This window comes from Chiloscyllium plagiosum, unplaced genomic scaffold (genome assembly GCF_037043375.1).
Source record: "Chiloscyllium plagiosum isolate Xiang-an unplaced genomic scaffold, Cpla_swu_hap1 HiC_scaffold_36, whole genome shotgun sequence".
Taxonomy (NCBI): domain Eukaryota; kingdom Metazoa; phylum Chordata; class Chondrichthyes; order Orectolobiformes; family Hemiscylliidae; genus Chiloscyllium; species Chiloscyllium plagiosum.
Window position 1 is genome coordinate 29,202,742 of NW_028270174.1, and position 15,595 is coordinate 29,218,336.

Below are 15,595 nucleotides of genomic sequence, written 5' to 3' on the forward strand. Positions count from 1 at the left end.
ATTTTGTTTTAAACGAATGACTTTGATTATTTTATTTACCCAAAAAGTAAACATTTACATTCATATATGATCGTATTACATTGTACTACCTCAATCTGCTTCACATAATGAACATAATTTTAAAATAAAATGGCTATCTGCATACAAACATATTAATGTAGTGTCAGAAAGAATTATTACAGACAATGGACTGAACCTATGTTCATTTTTAAGCTAAACTTACATTCATTTTTAAGCTCCCTGTACTGAAGTGATGTAGGGTGATGCAGGTGGCAGTATCTGATGCCTGGTCTTCATTGCTCCAGCTTTGATGCTGAACAGTCCTTTAAGTATGTTTGTTGCAATTTTTTTTGCATTCAGAAAAACCTGACTCATTCATGTCTTTGCTTTCATTAGTTTATTTCAAATTAATAGCCAAATTGAAGTTTGGTCAGTTATTTTGGGGTATTACATATTCTGATTTTGTAAGGGTTTATTCTGCTTGTCTGGTTGCACACATGCATACTTTGCCGATGTCCCTATAATGTTTCTATTTTTAGACTCTACTACATCAACCATCACAATCATGTTTCAAGAAACTGTGCATATACTGAGAAAATACTTTAACAGTTCATAGCTGTAAATATTTGTCTGCCATGACCCTATTTAATCATTGGCGTCTGCAGAATTTTAATAGCAATAAATATGCTTTGACAGGCAGTCCACAGCATAGATTGAACAAACACAACATCCTTTCTACATACATCGGTCCAATCATTAACCCATAAATATTACATGATTAAGTTGGAGCCTCAATTTCATGGATGGCAAGAGAATTAATGCAAGGAAAATCAGATTTTTTTTACTAAATGTTAGTTTTGTCAAGCTCTTGGAGGATTTCACTCCATGAGGCCTAGAAGTTTACTCGCTGCATCTTACTAAACATGTCACCAGATTCGAAACATGTGGACCTGTCCTGCATGGTTTCTTAATATTTGCCCAGCCATAGCTGAGAAGGGAAAATTGGCACCCCACTTTGCAAGCATGGACATGGAGATCCTGCAAGATGGGATGGTGTAGAAGCAAGATGGCCTCTTCCCACAGGACTGGCAGTGGAGGCCACAACACCAGACCATGGCATTGTGATCTGAGGTCAATGCTCTCTCATCTGTCTGAAGTAATGCACAGCAGTGTAGGAAGAAGATCGATCACCCTCTCCACTCCAGCATGAGTGCAGCATTTTCTTTCTCTACCTCACACTCACTCCATCTCTGTATCCACCCCACATCAACACCTATGCTTTGCCACAATTAATATTACCTGCAACATCTTCCATCATTTGCTCTCCCTTGCCTCAACTCTTATTCGACCACTTGGGACATCTTGCTACCTGTACCAAAATGTAATAACTGCACCACCCACTTTCATCACACTTGCTTCTCTCTCACTCTTGAACAAAACCAATAGGTCAGAAAGGAGTGAAGGTGAGTGATTGATAACCTGACATTTGGCTGTGTCCAAACCGCTGGACTGGGAGCAGAAGCTGCATTTGACTTATTGTGCCAGAACCCCTGATTATAGGCTATCACCCTTGACTGAGGGCTACTGATAGCTATGACAGGTATCCTGACTTTTTGACTAGACTAAACAGAATGGCAGTGCAGTGTATTGAGAGCCTGGTAGCTCTGACAGAGAGGCAAGATCAAAATAGGCAAGGCAAGGCAAGGGATTCTATGAGGATCCAGATAGGCTCAAAGTGAATGAATGTCAAAAAGAGGAAGCAAACAGGTGGGAGATGCAGTCTGGTCCAGTGAATGAGCTGGGTGTGTGTCCCAAAACACTAAATCACCTTGTTGCAGCATTACAATGATGGTTGCCATAGTGTCCTACAGCATTAAATTGCAAAATGGATTGTAAGTGGATTGACATGTGCCAAGAGGGCTCTCACGTATCACACATAGGTGTGAAGTGCATATATGATGCCCATGGAGCATGCCCCAAGATATTGGTACCAGGCGTCTAACATGGTAGTAAGCAGCAAGCTAAAGTCTCCAGGTAGCCACCCTGACTTCCATGCTGAGAATTCTCAGTGTCCAAAGTGCTTGTGGAATGTGGTATGATAGAATGCTGCATAATAATGAGGAGACATCTGCAGTTAAGAAGATTGTTAACAAGCAATAATCCCCTGATATAGAAACTCACTGCTGCATTGTGGGAGTGTTGCCAGGACACCCAATACTCAGTTAAAACATGCAGTGAATTGTTCCAAACTACAGAGGAAGTTGGAGTGGAAGGAGAAAGATCCAGCTATCATTGTCTACATAGGTCCCAACCTTATAGGTAGAATAAGGAAAGAGGTTCTGCAGAGGGAATAGGAGCAACTAGGGCTAAATTAAAAAGCAGAACCAAAAAGATGATAATCTCAGGATGACTACCTAAGCCATGAGCTAATTGGCACAGAGTCAACAAGATTAAAGAGGTAAATGTATGGCTGAAAGAATGGTGTTGGAGAAATGGGCTTGAATTTTATAGGATATGGCATCAGTAATGGGGCAGGAGAGAGCTGTTCTGATGGAACGGACTCCATCTGAATCATGCTGGGATCAGAGTCCTGGCAAATCACATAACTAGGGCTGTAGATAGGGCTTTACACTAAACAGGGGGAGTGTGGAGGACAGGATCATTTGCATGGAAAAGTATAAAAGCAAAAGGTACAAGAGAAGGTAGTATAGGAAACGTTTAGTGATAGAATTGATTGTTACCAGAAAATAAAAGTAATGGACAGCATATTTGAATGTCATATTGTACCAAGGAACCTAAAGGTGTAGGGAAACTCGAAAATGGAGCAAACGTAAACGCATTGTATCTTAGTGCACAAAATATTTGTATGAAAGTAAACAAGCTGATGGCACAATTCGAGTTAAATTAATCTGATCTTGTAACCATCACAAAGCAATGGTTACAAGGAGACCAAAACTGGGGACTTAACATTCAGGGATGTTTAACCTTTTGGAGAGACAGGAGAGATGGAAAAGATGGAGTGATAGCACTGTTAATAAGAAATGAAATGATGAATAGTTGTGAGTGATGATATAGTGTCCATTTGGGTGGCAGTAAAAAAACAGCAAATGAAAGAAGACGATGGTGGGAGTGCTGTCGTGGGTGGCACGGTCTCTCAGTGATTAGCGCTGCTGTCTTCCTGGGCCAAGAACCCGGATTCGATTCCATCCTCAGGTGACTGCCTGTGTGCAGTTTGCACATTCTCCTTGTGTTTGTGTGGATTTCCTCTGGGTGCTTCAGTTTCGTCCCACCGTCCAAAGATGTGCAGGTTAGTTTCACTAACCATGATAAAAAGACAAGCAGGATTACGGGGTCAGGGGATTGGGTGTGGATGGGATGCTCTTTGGAGAGACACTGTGGACTCGATGGGCTGAATAGCCTGTTTCTACACTTTAGGGATTCTATGACATCTGCTATATTGACACTCTGCAAGAAAGGCTATCAATCAACAAATAATACGAGCATCTAAAACGAATGCAACAATAATTATGGGTGATTTTAATTTTGGATTAATCAAATTGGAAAGGGTAACAACAACAACACATTCATGGAATGCATTAAGGATAGCTTCCTCAAGCAATATGTCTGGCAGCCAACCAGGGAACAGGCTATCTTGGATCTGATCATGGGGTAATGAGGCAGATTTAACAAATGACCTCTGAGTAAATGATCTCCTGGGAGGTAGTGATCATAACACAGTAAAATTTAATATTCAGTTCAAGATTGAGAAACTATAGTTGGAAACAATTGTGTTTAACTTAAATGAAGGGAACTAAAATGAAATGAGAATAGAGTTAGCTGAAGTAAATTTTGCAGTTAAATGAGCAAGAATGACTATAAGCGAGCAGTGGCAGACATGTAAGGACTCTCAGCAAGAATACATTCCAGTAAGGAGGAAAGATTCAAAAAGAGGGATAAACCAACATGGCTAACCAAGGAAGTTAAGAGAATATTAGGGTGAAAGAAAAAGCATGCAAGGAGGTCACTGTTGGTAATAGCCCTGAAGAACTGGGAAAATTCTGAATCCAATAAAGGAGAACTAAAAAGATAATAAAGACAAAGAATTAACTATGAGGGCAAACTTGCAAAGAATACAAAAACTGAAATTAAGAGCTTCTTTAAATAAAAAAGGAAAACAGAGGTCAAAGTGGACATACGTCCCATAGAAAATGAATCTGAAGAGACAGTTTTAGAGAGCAAGGAGTTAAACAGATATTTTGCCTCAATCTTTAGGTTGGAAGATACATCAATCATTCCATTAATACTAAAGAATACAGGGGAGGAATTAAGTACCACCACCACCATTAAAAAAGTAGCATTAGACAAACCAGCAAGACTAAGGCAGGTAAGTCCCCTGGCCCAGATAGCTTGCATCCTCAGATGCTAAAAGATGTAGCTACAGAGATAGTGGATGCATTGGTTGTAATTTTCCAAAAGAATCATTGGATTCTACTGAGGTATTAGAGGATTGGAAAACTGTGAATATGACACCCCCATTGAAAAAAGGCAGGAGGCAAATGGCAGGTAACTATAGGCCAATTAGCCTAACATCTATTGTTGGAAAAAGTATTAGAATCAATTATTAAGGAAGTAATAGTAGAACATTTGGAAAATCATAATCAAATTAAGCAGAGTCAGCGTGGCTTCATGAAAGTGAAATTGTGTCTGACTAATTTATTAGAGTTTTTTGAGGAAATCTCAATCAGAGTGGATAGAGGGGAATACTTGTGTTGTACTGAATTTGCAGAAGGCATTTGACAAAGTATCTCCCAAAGATTAAGTCATAAAATAAGAGCCCACAGTGTTGGAAGGGGCGTATTGGTATGGACAGAGAATTGGCTCATGGGCAGGAAACAGTGAGTGGGGAAAAGGGTTTTTTTTCAGGTTGGCCCTGTGACCAATGGGGTTCCACAGGGATCAGTGCTGGGACCGGAACTGTTTACAATATATATTAATGACCTGGAAGAAGCAAGTGAATATACTGTTGCTGAATTTGCAGACGACACAAAGTAGGTGCAAAAGCAGGCATGAAATGGATACAATCAGTTTACAGAGAGATATTGATAGGTTACCTAAGTTGGAAACAAGTTGACAAACTGGGTATAATGTGGGAAAATGTGTAGTTGTTCATGTTGGAAGGGAGAATAAAAGAACAGTATAGTATTTAACTGGAGATAAACTGCAGAGATCTGCACTGCAAAGGGAATTGGGGGTACTTGTTACCACATGGGTGCAGCAGATAATCAGGAAGGCCAATGAAATGGTGACCCTTATTTAAAGGGGGCTTGAGTATAAGAGTAGGGAAGTCTTACTGCAAACTATATAAGGTGCTGGTGACACATGGGAGTACCACGAGCAGTTTTGATCCCCTTATTTAAGGAAAGCTGCAATTTCATTGAGGTCGTTCAGAAACTGTTCACCAGGATATACCTGATAAGGAGAGATTGTCTTATGAATAAACATTAAACAGGTTGGAACTCATTGGAATTTAGAAGAATGAGAGGTGATCTAATTGAAACACACCAGATTCTTAAAGGGCTTGACAGAATGAATGCTGACAGGATGTTTCCCCACTTGGGAGCGTCTTGGACCAGATGACATATCTCAGAATAAACAGATACCAATTTAAGACTGAGATGAGGAAGAAATTCTTCCCTCTGAATGTTGAGAGTCTCCACAACTCCTTGCCACAAAAAGCTGGAGGAGTAGAGTCCTTGTGTTTATTTAAAGCTGAGATAAATAGTTTCTTGATCAAAAAGTGAATCAAGGGAAAGGGCAGGAAAGTGAATGTGAAGAATGTTGAATCAATCATGATCCAACTACATGACAGATCAGGTTCAAGGGCCAAACAGCCTACTTCTGTTACTGTTTCTTATGGTGTTATGATCTGTTTCTTAAGCTTGACATTTCACATAATTCTGCCATATTTCGTGTTGTTCAGGCCTCTATAAGATTCTGTCCAATCTAACATTGAAAATTTGATGCAATTGATGTGACACAGCCTTTAAATAACTATGGATTATGTGCACTGCGTATTGGAAAGAAATTTGAAAGGGAATTCAGAAGAAAAGGTTTCAATCAAAGAATGTTGAGAATGTGGAACTCGCCACCACATGGAGTGGTTGAAGCAAATAGTAAAGATGCATTTGAAGTGAAAATAGCTAAGCCATATGAGGAAGAAGGAAACCAATGGTTATCATTGGGATTTAGTGCACTTAAAAAAGGCCTCCATGTATTTCATAAATCTTTGTTAAGGTCCTAACAGAACTGTCAATGACCAATGAACTCTGACCAAATTTTAATAAATTGATTGAATGTCTCCTTACATGGTTTGATGCCATAATTTGTGGCCCCATGAAGTGTCTTGACCATTTTATGATGTTCAAGGTATAATATAAAAACAATTGCAGGTGCCACACATACTGGAACATTTAACATATTGTAATGTTTATAAAGAGTTTTAAGAATACTCTAGAAATGTTGCTTTCTCTCATTAAAATTAGAGAGTTTAAGATTAAATCTCAAATGCATGCAGACATGAAGTAAAGGTTTCAGCCCTTCTGAATTACAGTTTTGATTATTTATTAAGAAAGCCACAAGACTGATACTGAGAACATTTACTTTGCCTGAGTTATTAAGTCATTCTTAACCTGATGGTCAGTCATCTTTTTTAATGGAGATTATTGTTCTTTAGTACATTAGATGGAAATCTGTCGAGAGCAAGCAAAGGCCTCTGTCTCGGCTGAGAGATTACACATATGTATCCTCCAATAAAATGAAAATGGTTCAGATAAATAACATGTTAAAACCTGCATAACTCTTTCCTTCTGTATGTTAAAGACATGGATTATGTCATCTCCCAAACTATTTTCAGTTATTATATTGTACAACTTGCCTGTGATTAGTGAGATGCTTGATTGCCTCGGAGTGTTTATAATCTGGGTGCAGTTCAGATATGGTCCTGAACAGTATATAAATAATCAGGACTTTTATTTGCTTTTTTTTAATAACTGGACTGAAATGAGAAAGAGCTCTTTTAAAACTACTATTAGAAAGCGTGTCTGTATGTCTTGAAAACAAGTAACCTATCATCTTTTGCAAGCAGCATATAAACAACTGTTTGAAACAGCAGTAATTGAACTTTGACTTGGAGATGATTTGGAGCTGAGGAGTTGCACTAACATAGTTTTTGTTGGCAATGAGAAGTTTATTGGTCTATGGACTAGTGGCTAATTATCCCAATGACAGAAACCTTTTTGTCTGCCAAAAACTGTGATTGATTCTCAAGTAAACCTGAAGTTGGGAATAAATTAGAGAGAGAGAGAGAGAGAGAGAGAGAGAGAGAGAGAGAGAGAGAGAGAGAGAGAGAGAGAGAGAGAGAGAGAGAGAGAGAGAGAGAGAGAGAGAGAGAGAGAGAGAGAGAGAGAGAGGTTTTCATCAACTAGGTAAAAACAAGGACTGCAGATGCTGGAAACCAGATTCTAGATTAGAATGGTGCTGGTAGCGAATCAGTTTCAGGACATGGTTGAAGAGCTTCAGGGCAGAGGAAATGACTTGGAGATGCAGTGGGAGAGGACGTTTGCCTGAAACGTTGATTTTCCTGCTCCTCAGATGCTGCCTGAACTGCTGGGCTTTTCCAACACAACTCTAATCTAGAGAGAGAGGTTTTCAGTTCTTCTCCAGCTCAGGAGTGTCTCTGTGTCCTCCAAAGTCAATACTTGTTGGGCAGTATGGTCTGTTTCCACACAATAGGGACCTATGAAATTCTGCGAAATTAATTGGTCATCTTTTGTATCTTACCAAACAGTAGAAGCATCTGGAGAAAGATACCTAAAGCATATGCTACAAGGTGTTACAAAATCATTTCAACCGTAGAACCTGGAAATAAAGACTACTGAACTCGCTTTCCAGTTTCCATCTCCAACACCCCCCTGTCCCCACACACACCCCACCCAATAACCTATTTTCCTTATTTTATAGTCTGTCTATGTGAGCAGAGGTTAAAAGCTTTATTTAATAGTGTTATATGCCAATGTTTATAACTGTTTACCCATTGCTAGAGTCTAATTACTTGTGATAAATAATAATTCTTGTTCAGTTTAAAAAACCTAATCATTGTTTTCAATACCCTGGATCTTAAGAGGCGGATAAATTGGGGAACTTTGCATACTTTATAAAATCTTTACTTTTGTCGTGACTCAGGAGTGACAGGGCTCTATTTGCAGCATGATACATGAATGAATTATAACAAATATATGAGATATGTCCTCCACCTCTTTTTGATAATTTTCTCTGCTTTCTTTTATAAGTCTTCTTAATATCATACCTTACAGTGGTAGCAATGGAAGGTATGAAATCTTGACTTTAAACTCATGCCAGACCTCAAGACTTCCTGGATCCAAAAGTGTTTGGCTACTGTAAGTCAATGTGAGGTTTATGAGACAAAGGTGTCTCTGGTTTCACAGCCACCAAGCCCTGCTGTGTGATGAATGTCTTGTTATTAGGGCTCAGGTGGGCTGCTCTCCTGGGATGCAGCTGTTTCACATGAAAGTATCCCTGTCTGGCTCCTGAAAATTTGGCACTGTTTTCACAAAGCCACAAAATCTTCAGGAAATAAGATTTAATGACTCCACTAAAATGGGAAGAACTCTTAAGAGATACTTTCCTGTTTCATAGCAGCAAAGGCACATTGGGACAGTTGTCATCAATCTGGCACATTGGGCTTCAACAGCAGCAAACCAAGTATATTTCAGGAACAAAGACTATTTTTATGGGTTGTGTCATGCAGGAATGTGATTAAAATCTGTCTGGAGAAGTTGACTGGATTTCACGATGTACTAAATGCTAAGGAACCATCTTCACAATGCCAAATGAATAGCTAATGGACTTCTCTAATTGATCTATTGTACTGTCAGCACTTTCTCCACTGTCTGCAGATGCTCTTCAAAATTATACCTTTTAATAGCAGAACCTGTGTAATCCAAACCTTATGATTTTCAGCTAAGGTCAACATCTCTGACCCTCTAACTTCACCTTCCTCTTCCATCACTCCTTTTCTTTCAAACCCCAGATATGCAAATATCCATAGTTTCCATCAATCCTTCGGTAGGGAAGATGTTTGAAGGTAAAGAATCCACATTGCTTTGTGGATGTTGACGGTAAGGTGTTAAAGCAGCTTTAACACAAGGAAGGGAATTGATTCTAATTTGCATACACTTCATTCTTTGGAAGGTGTTAGTGGCTTCACTTACCTTGAGACTTCATTGCAATAACATCACCCATTTGTCAGTGTCTAACAAGAGAAAACCAAGAGGAAAATTTAAATTTAAGTACAAAACAATGTCCGAGTCTGTTAATACAATACATCAATGTCAGCTGGAGAAGTATAGATGTAGAAAATTGAATCGTTGTTTTGTAAATTATAAATTGTTATTTTAAAATTGTTATTTCTATATGCAGTATCAAATCTTGAGTCTCATACTTCACAATAAGTCAGAGAAATGCTCCTTTATAATGAGGACGGTTTTGCTCTGATAAAAAGTGCAATATGATGGTGAGTGATTGATTACAATTTATTATTTTATGACAAGTGGTGTGAATTTGTTTCAATGCCAATTTCTCTCTGTACTGATAGTTTGTAACATGCGTCTTTTCTCTCAATCTGCCCATGAATTAAGCACTTTCTAACTGGTTAATGCAATGGCAGTGCATATCATTTTATTATTATATTGTAGGCTGTGTTCTGCTCAATACAATTTAATTCTAACTACTGTTCCTTCGATGAGAACTGACGTTTGCACAGAATGCATGTTCAGACGTTGTCTATGTCCATTCGAATTATGAAATGGAGCTGATATTTCTTCAGTGCAAAGTCCTTCCTGTAGGTTTTACAAGCTAACTGGTAATTGTGAGGATTCATTGCTCAACTCTAATTTCTATAGATGCATATTTTCCACCAGGAAGCACCAGTTAGTATTCTGGAATCAGAACCCAGCCATTTTTTTTCCTTTACTCAGGCATAGAGATTTGTTAATCACAGACTGTGAAAGAAGCCTGATCCCTCTCATCTACATGGCATATTTCCAATACACAGTGCATTTATCCACAAACCATTATTGGAAATGATCCTCAGAATTTTAAAGACCTGGATTGTGTCTCCATCAAAAGTTTATTTTTTCTGATGATAACCAGTTCTGTTTTGGCTACCCTTTTCATGCTTAGAGCCCTAACTTTTGAAATCATTCTGCTGTTCTCTGAAAGCATTTCAATGTATCAACATATGTTTTGAAAAGAGAATGTATAAAATTGTGAAGTGTTCCAAATGATCTGTTAATACATGAGGAACTTCAAGTCAAATGCCTTTTAGATGGATCCTCGTACATAATTAGCTTTTCTGACAGTTTATGTTCAGTGAATACTTTCAGCAGGAATCTTGTTCCTATTCTTCTTCACTTATTTTTAAAATCAGTTTGTAACATCATACTTTTGGGGTGTTGCATTGGTCTAAAGTTGCTCTGAACTGATTTCTGCAATGGGATGAGTTTGGCTGAATAGGAGCATAGGAACTGGGAATGTGTACCACAGGTATAAAATCTGGGCAGATTGTGACATCAGTCACCTTGTTATGCAAATTTGAGTCTATTCTGTTATTTTCAATGTGAATACTCCAGCTAGTGTCCTCTCTTAAACTTGTTCAACTGAACATGCATTCATCAACAGAAAGAACCCTCAACCTATTTAAAGGAGATCATCAGCAACTTCCAGTTTATTCCTGATTGAGGTCGACTGGCTGTTATTGGAAAAAGACTCACACTTACTGGTTTGTACTCCACATTTAAAGCTACTGAAGTCAATATGAATGGAATGAGACATGATGAAGGCTTTGGTTTGCACCTCATGTGTCCTACTCCGATAACTTGCTTCCACTCATAGCTCTGAGAATTCCCATCCCCATTGGCTACAGAACATAATGTAGAGTAAACTGAGGCAATGCAAAGGGACACAAGCAACCCAAAGAGGGAGAAGGTGGGTGAGAGAGAGCTCTCAGCAAGAGGCCATAACTTCGACAAAGTATTCCATTATTTTAGGTAGGAGGTTCGCCAAACTGGGAGCTCATCAAGCAAACCTTACTAACTAGTCTCCAGAGAAGCATGACACATAACTGGCCAAACATGCCAAAATTAACAATGGAAGTCAGTGCATTAGAAACAGCTGTCGAGAGTGTGGTGCTGGAAAAGCACAGCTTCCAGACATGTACATATCATTTTCAGCCACTTCTAACCTATCCCCAGCCAAACCTACTTACTGTTCCAGGTTAAAACTAATCTTCTTCCCCCTCCCTCAGTTTCCTACTTTGGCAGTATCACCAATAGGTTAATTTACCTGTGAGTATTTGACTGAATGAAGAACTTAAATTACAGCGCAGTTTCTTCCGATTTCTGTTCTAATTTCACCAAACTGATTTCTTGTAGAAATCAGCCTTTGCTCAATAATTACCTTCTGGTCTCTGAGTCAGTTGCTCATGTGGTGGCACGGTGTTCAGTGGTCCCAAAGTGGAAGATGAGGCATTCTTCCTCCAGGTATTGGGTGGTTTGGGATTGGCAATGGAGACCGAGGACGTGCGTGTCTTTGGTGGAGTGGGAGGGGAAATTAAAATAAACACTTTAACTCCCCCTCCCACTCCACCAAGGATATGCAGACCCTGGGCCTCCTCCATCACCAATCCCAATGCCTGGAGGAAGAATGCCTCATCTTCCACCTTGGGACCCTGTAACCAGACGGGATTAATGTGGATTTCACCAGTTTCCTCATTTCCCTTCCTCAACCTTATCCCAGTCCTAAACCTCCAACTCAGCACCGCCCTCTTGACCTGTCCATCTTTCTTCCCACCTATCTGCTCCACTCTCCTCTCTGACCTATCACCTTCCCCCCCAGAACTTTCATCTACCTATCACATTCCCAGCTACCTTTCCCCCAGCCCCACCACCCCCTCCCATTTATCTCTCAGCCCACAAGCCATTTCCTGATGAAGGGCTTGTGCCCAAAACTGTGATTCTCCTGCTCCTTGGATGCTGCCTGACCTGCTGTGCTTTTCCAGCACCACACTCAACTCTGATCTCCAGCATCTGCAGTCCTCACTTTCTCCTACATTCTCCCAGTGTCTGCATGGGTTTCCTCCGGGTGCTCTAGTTTCCTCCCACAATCCAAAGATTGCCCGTAGTGTTCAGAGATGTGTAGGTTATTTTTATTAGTCAGGGGAAATGTAGAGTATTAGGGAATGGGTCTGGAAGGGATGGTTTTCTGAGGGTCGGTGTGGACTTGTTGGGACAATTGGCCTGTTTCTATACTGTAGGGATTCCTTTTCTTCTATGTTAGATGTAGTTCTTTGAGCTAAAGGGATCAAAGAGTATGGGAGAAAGCAGGAACAGGGCAACGAGTTGGATGATCAACCATAATCACATTGAATGATAGAGCAGGTTGTAAGAGCTAAAGGCCTACATCAGCTCTTATTTTCTATTTTCCAAGCAATCAAATGATAACTTAGTTACTAGAGCAGATAATTTAAGATGATAGTTCAATATAATACTGAGGGAGTATTGAAGATGAAAATGATGAATAATAAGATTAATTATGCATTACCTGTCTTAGTGGGACTATAAAAAATGCACTACTCAACAAAAGGCAGGAAATTTCCCCTTTTCCTGACTAATAGAAATCTCTAATCCAAATTTACAGAAAGCAGATCATTTATCTCATTTTCACTTATGTGCAACTTGGCAAATGTATTTCCCTAAATTGTAGCAGGGGGACTATAGTTCAAAAGCACATCATTAGCTGTATAATACTTTTGGACATTCTGAGGTCATGAAAGGCACTATATAAGTGCAAGTTATTGATTTACTACCTTGTCCCTTAACTGACTCAGTTCCTAATTATTCAGCTGCATCTCCTTGATCTTATGATTGCCAACGCTTTCTGTGTTCTTGCAAAACCTGATTCAAAATTGTTACATGAACATTCAAACAAGGAGCTGGAGAAGATCATTTCAACCCTCAAGTCTGTACACTCATTTAATAAGATCCTGGCTGATCTGATTATAACTTCTCACCCCCTTGCTTATCAAGATTCTACTCACCTCTTCCTTAAAAGCATTAAAAGACCGTTCTTCCAATTATTATCAATATATTTCCCTAAAGCTTCCATCCTTATATCCTCCTATTTACGATCCTTTCTCTCTCCAAAAATGCTTGAATGCAAAATCCATCTCTTCCAATATTCAATTTTCAAGCCTCTCCAACATGCCATTAACTCATTCACAATACTGAGTAAATATTGGAAAGTAATGAATAATATCTCTTGAATCAATTACTGTAGACTTTTCCTCCCTGATCCACCTATTTCCTTCAAAACTGCTTAACAATGCATTTGCTTCCACCATTTTGTTTGACACGTGTGATTATATTGGTAAAATTTGTTGACTACTTGTCTGCCCTTCCTGTCCATATCACATTGTGATGAATCAAAATTGTCCTCACTTCAATGTTATGTAAACAAAACACAATAGTTTGTCAAAATCAAAATGCTGGAAATGGTCAGCACATCTAGTGTTATTTGCCAAAACAGATTATACATTAATCTTTCAGGTTGATGATCTTTAATCAGAACTGCATTTTAAAAAATTCATTCATGGGATGTGGACATTTATTGCCCATCCCTAATTGCCCCAGAGGGCAGTTAAGAGTTACCCTTATTGCAGTGGGTTTGGAGTCATATGTAGGCCAGACCAGGTGAGGATAGTAGTTTCCTTCCCGAAAGGGCATTAGTGAACCAGGTAGTTTCTTTCAACAATTGACAATGGATTCATGGTCATCATTAGACTCTTCATTCTAGATTTTTAAAACCTGAATTCAAATTCCACCATCTGCCAAGGTGGGATTTGAATCCGGTTCCCCAGGACATTATCTTGGTCTCTGGATGAACACTCTACTGATAATACCACTAAGTCATCACCTCAAATCGAATAGTTTGACATTGAACAGTTTAAAGCTGGGTCAGAGGTAGGGAAAGAGAATTGGGAGAAAAATAATAAAAGGTAATTGATAGAGTGGAAAGTGACAAAAGAGATAATGATGATGCAAGGAAAAATTAAAGGTGGTAATGGATCATGTAGAAAATCAAAAGATGTGTGCAAATAAGAATGTGCAGAATAATTAACAATAGCTGTCATCTAAAAAAAAAGGCAAAATAGGAGCAGAGGTCATGAACTGAAATTGTTGAGTCCAGAATGCTGTGAAGTTTGTTTTGTCCAAAGGATGAGGTGCTGTTCCTTACACAAAGCTTCATCGGAACAATGTAGGAGGCCATGGACAGGGAGATCGGAATTTACAGGCAAATAAACGGAAATGCTCCATGAGGCCATCATCCAATCTGTGTTTGACCTCTGCAATATAGAGAGAAGACATCATGAGCATTGATCATCATCCGGTACATTAAGCTGAATGAAGGGCAAATAATTCCCTATTTAATCTGGTAGGAATGTTTAGAGCCTTGGTCACTGAGGAAGCATAAAGGCATATGTAGCCCCTCTTGCTCTTGCATAGGAAGGTATCATTGGAGATGAAAAAGAAACAAACCAATTTCAATTTTGATGAACAACTGTGTGCCATTAGTCCAGCCTCTCGGTTTTCTTATTGTTGTGCTCAGGTTGGTTTAGATGATGCACAATCTGAAGCGGTGCTTGTACCTCACATCTGGTCAGATACGAAACTGTTTCTAGTCAAAACATTTCTCTCTGCTCATGAAAAAAAATTCTATTCAATCCACTGCTCTCCTCCAGAACAAACATTTCCACTGATCTGTCTACCAACATCCCTTTCTGCACTTTTTAGAATCTTTGGTTAATTAAGCACCTTAAGACTGAGACCTCTCTTTTTAGGTATATTTTGTATGTATTACCCTTGTTTTTATTAATTTCTTCTGCCTTTCTCATTCCCCTGTGTATCAGTGTGAAGGTCTTAATTATCATCTAATCCATCCTAATTACATTACGTTATTTGAGAAGGTTAACCAGACACCTGCTCTAGCCTATTACCTCTGCTCCTGCATTTGGGATTTTTTTTTGCTCTCCCCCTTTATTCCACCGAAAAAGCAATTTCTTCAGTTATTTTGAGTTGAACATCTGTGGGGTTCTCTCAATTGTTTGCTTTAAAACCAGTTTCAATAAATGTTTATGCCATTTTTGTAGAGTTTGCTTGCATTTTCAGTAAAAGTAATAGCAAACAAGTGAGAAAACCCTCATGGAAGTTCAATTGCTAAATCTATGACTTTGCAACAAACAGTAGAAAAAAAATGTCATGCAACCTAACTTATTTGCTTCCTTCAAACAATGATCTCATTGATTCTCCCTTTGAGTGACAGTTTACCTCAATGGCAACACTCTTGCTTTAAAATTAGGTGTGGGGAATGGAGTGGGAAAACTTAAGGTACACTGTAACCCATAATGCTGATTATGCAGAACTGAGTAAAATTGTTTTCAGATTAGATATTAAGCCTTGCT

The 15,595-nt window shown here is 39.0% G+C and overlaps 1 long non-coding RNA gene across 1 annotated transcript in view; it reads right to left on the bottom strand.

The window, feature by feature from the left end:
* LOC122539360 (uncharacterized) overlaps positions 1–15,595 on the bottom strand; it is a 30,919-nt gene that overhangs the window by 10,193 nt on the left and 5,131 nt on the right. The window contains exon 2 of the long non-coding RNA XR_006309053.2: positions 9,291–9,331. This is a non-coding gene — a long non-coding RNA (uncharacterized LOC122539360). The remainder of the gene's footprint in view (positions 1–9,290; positions 9,332–15,595) is intronic.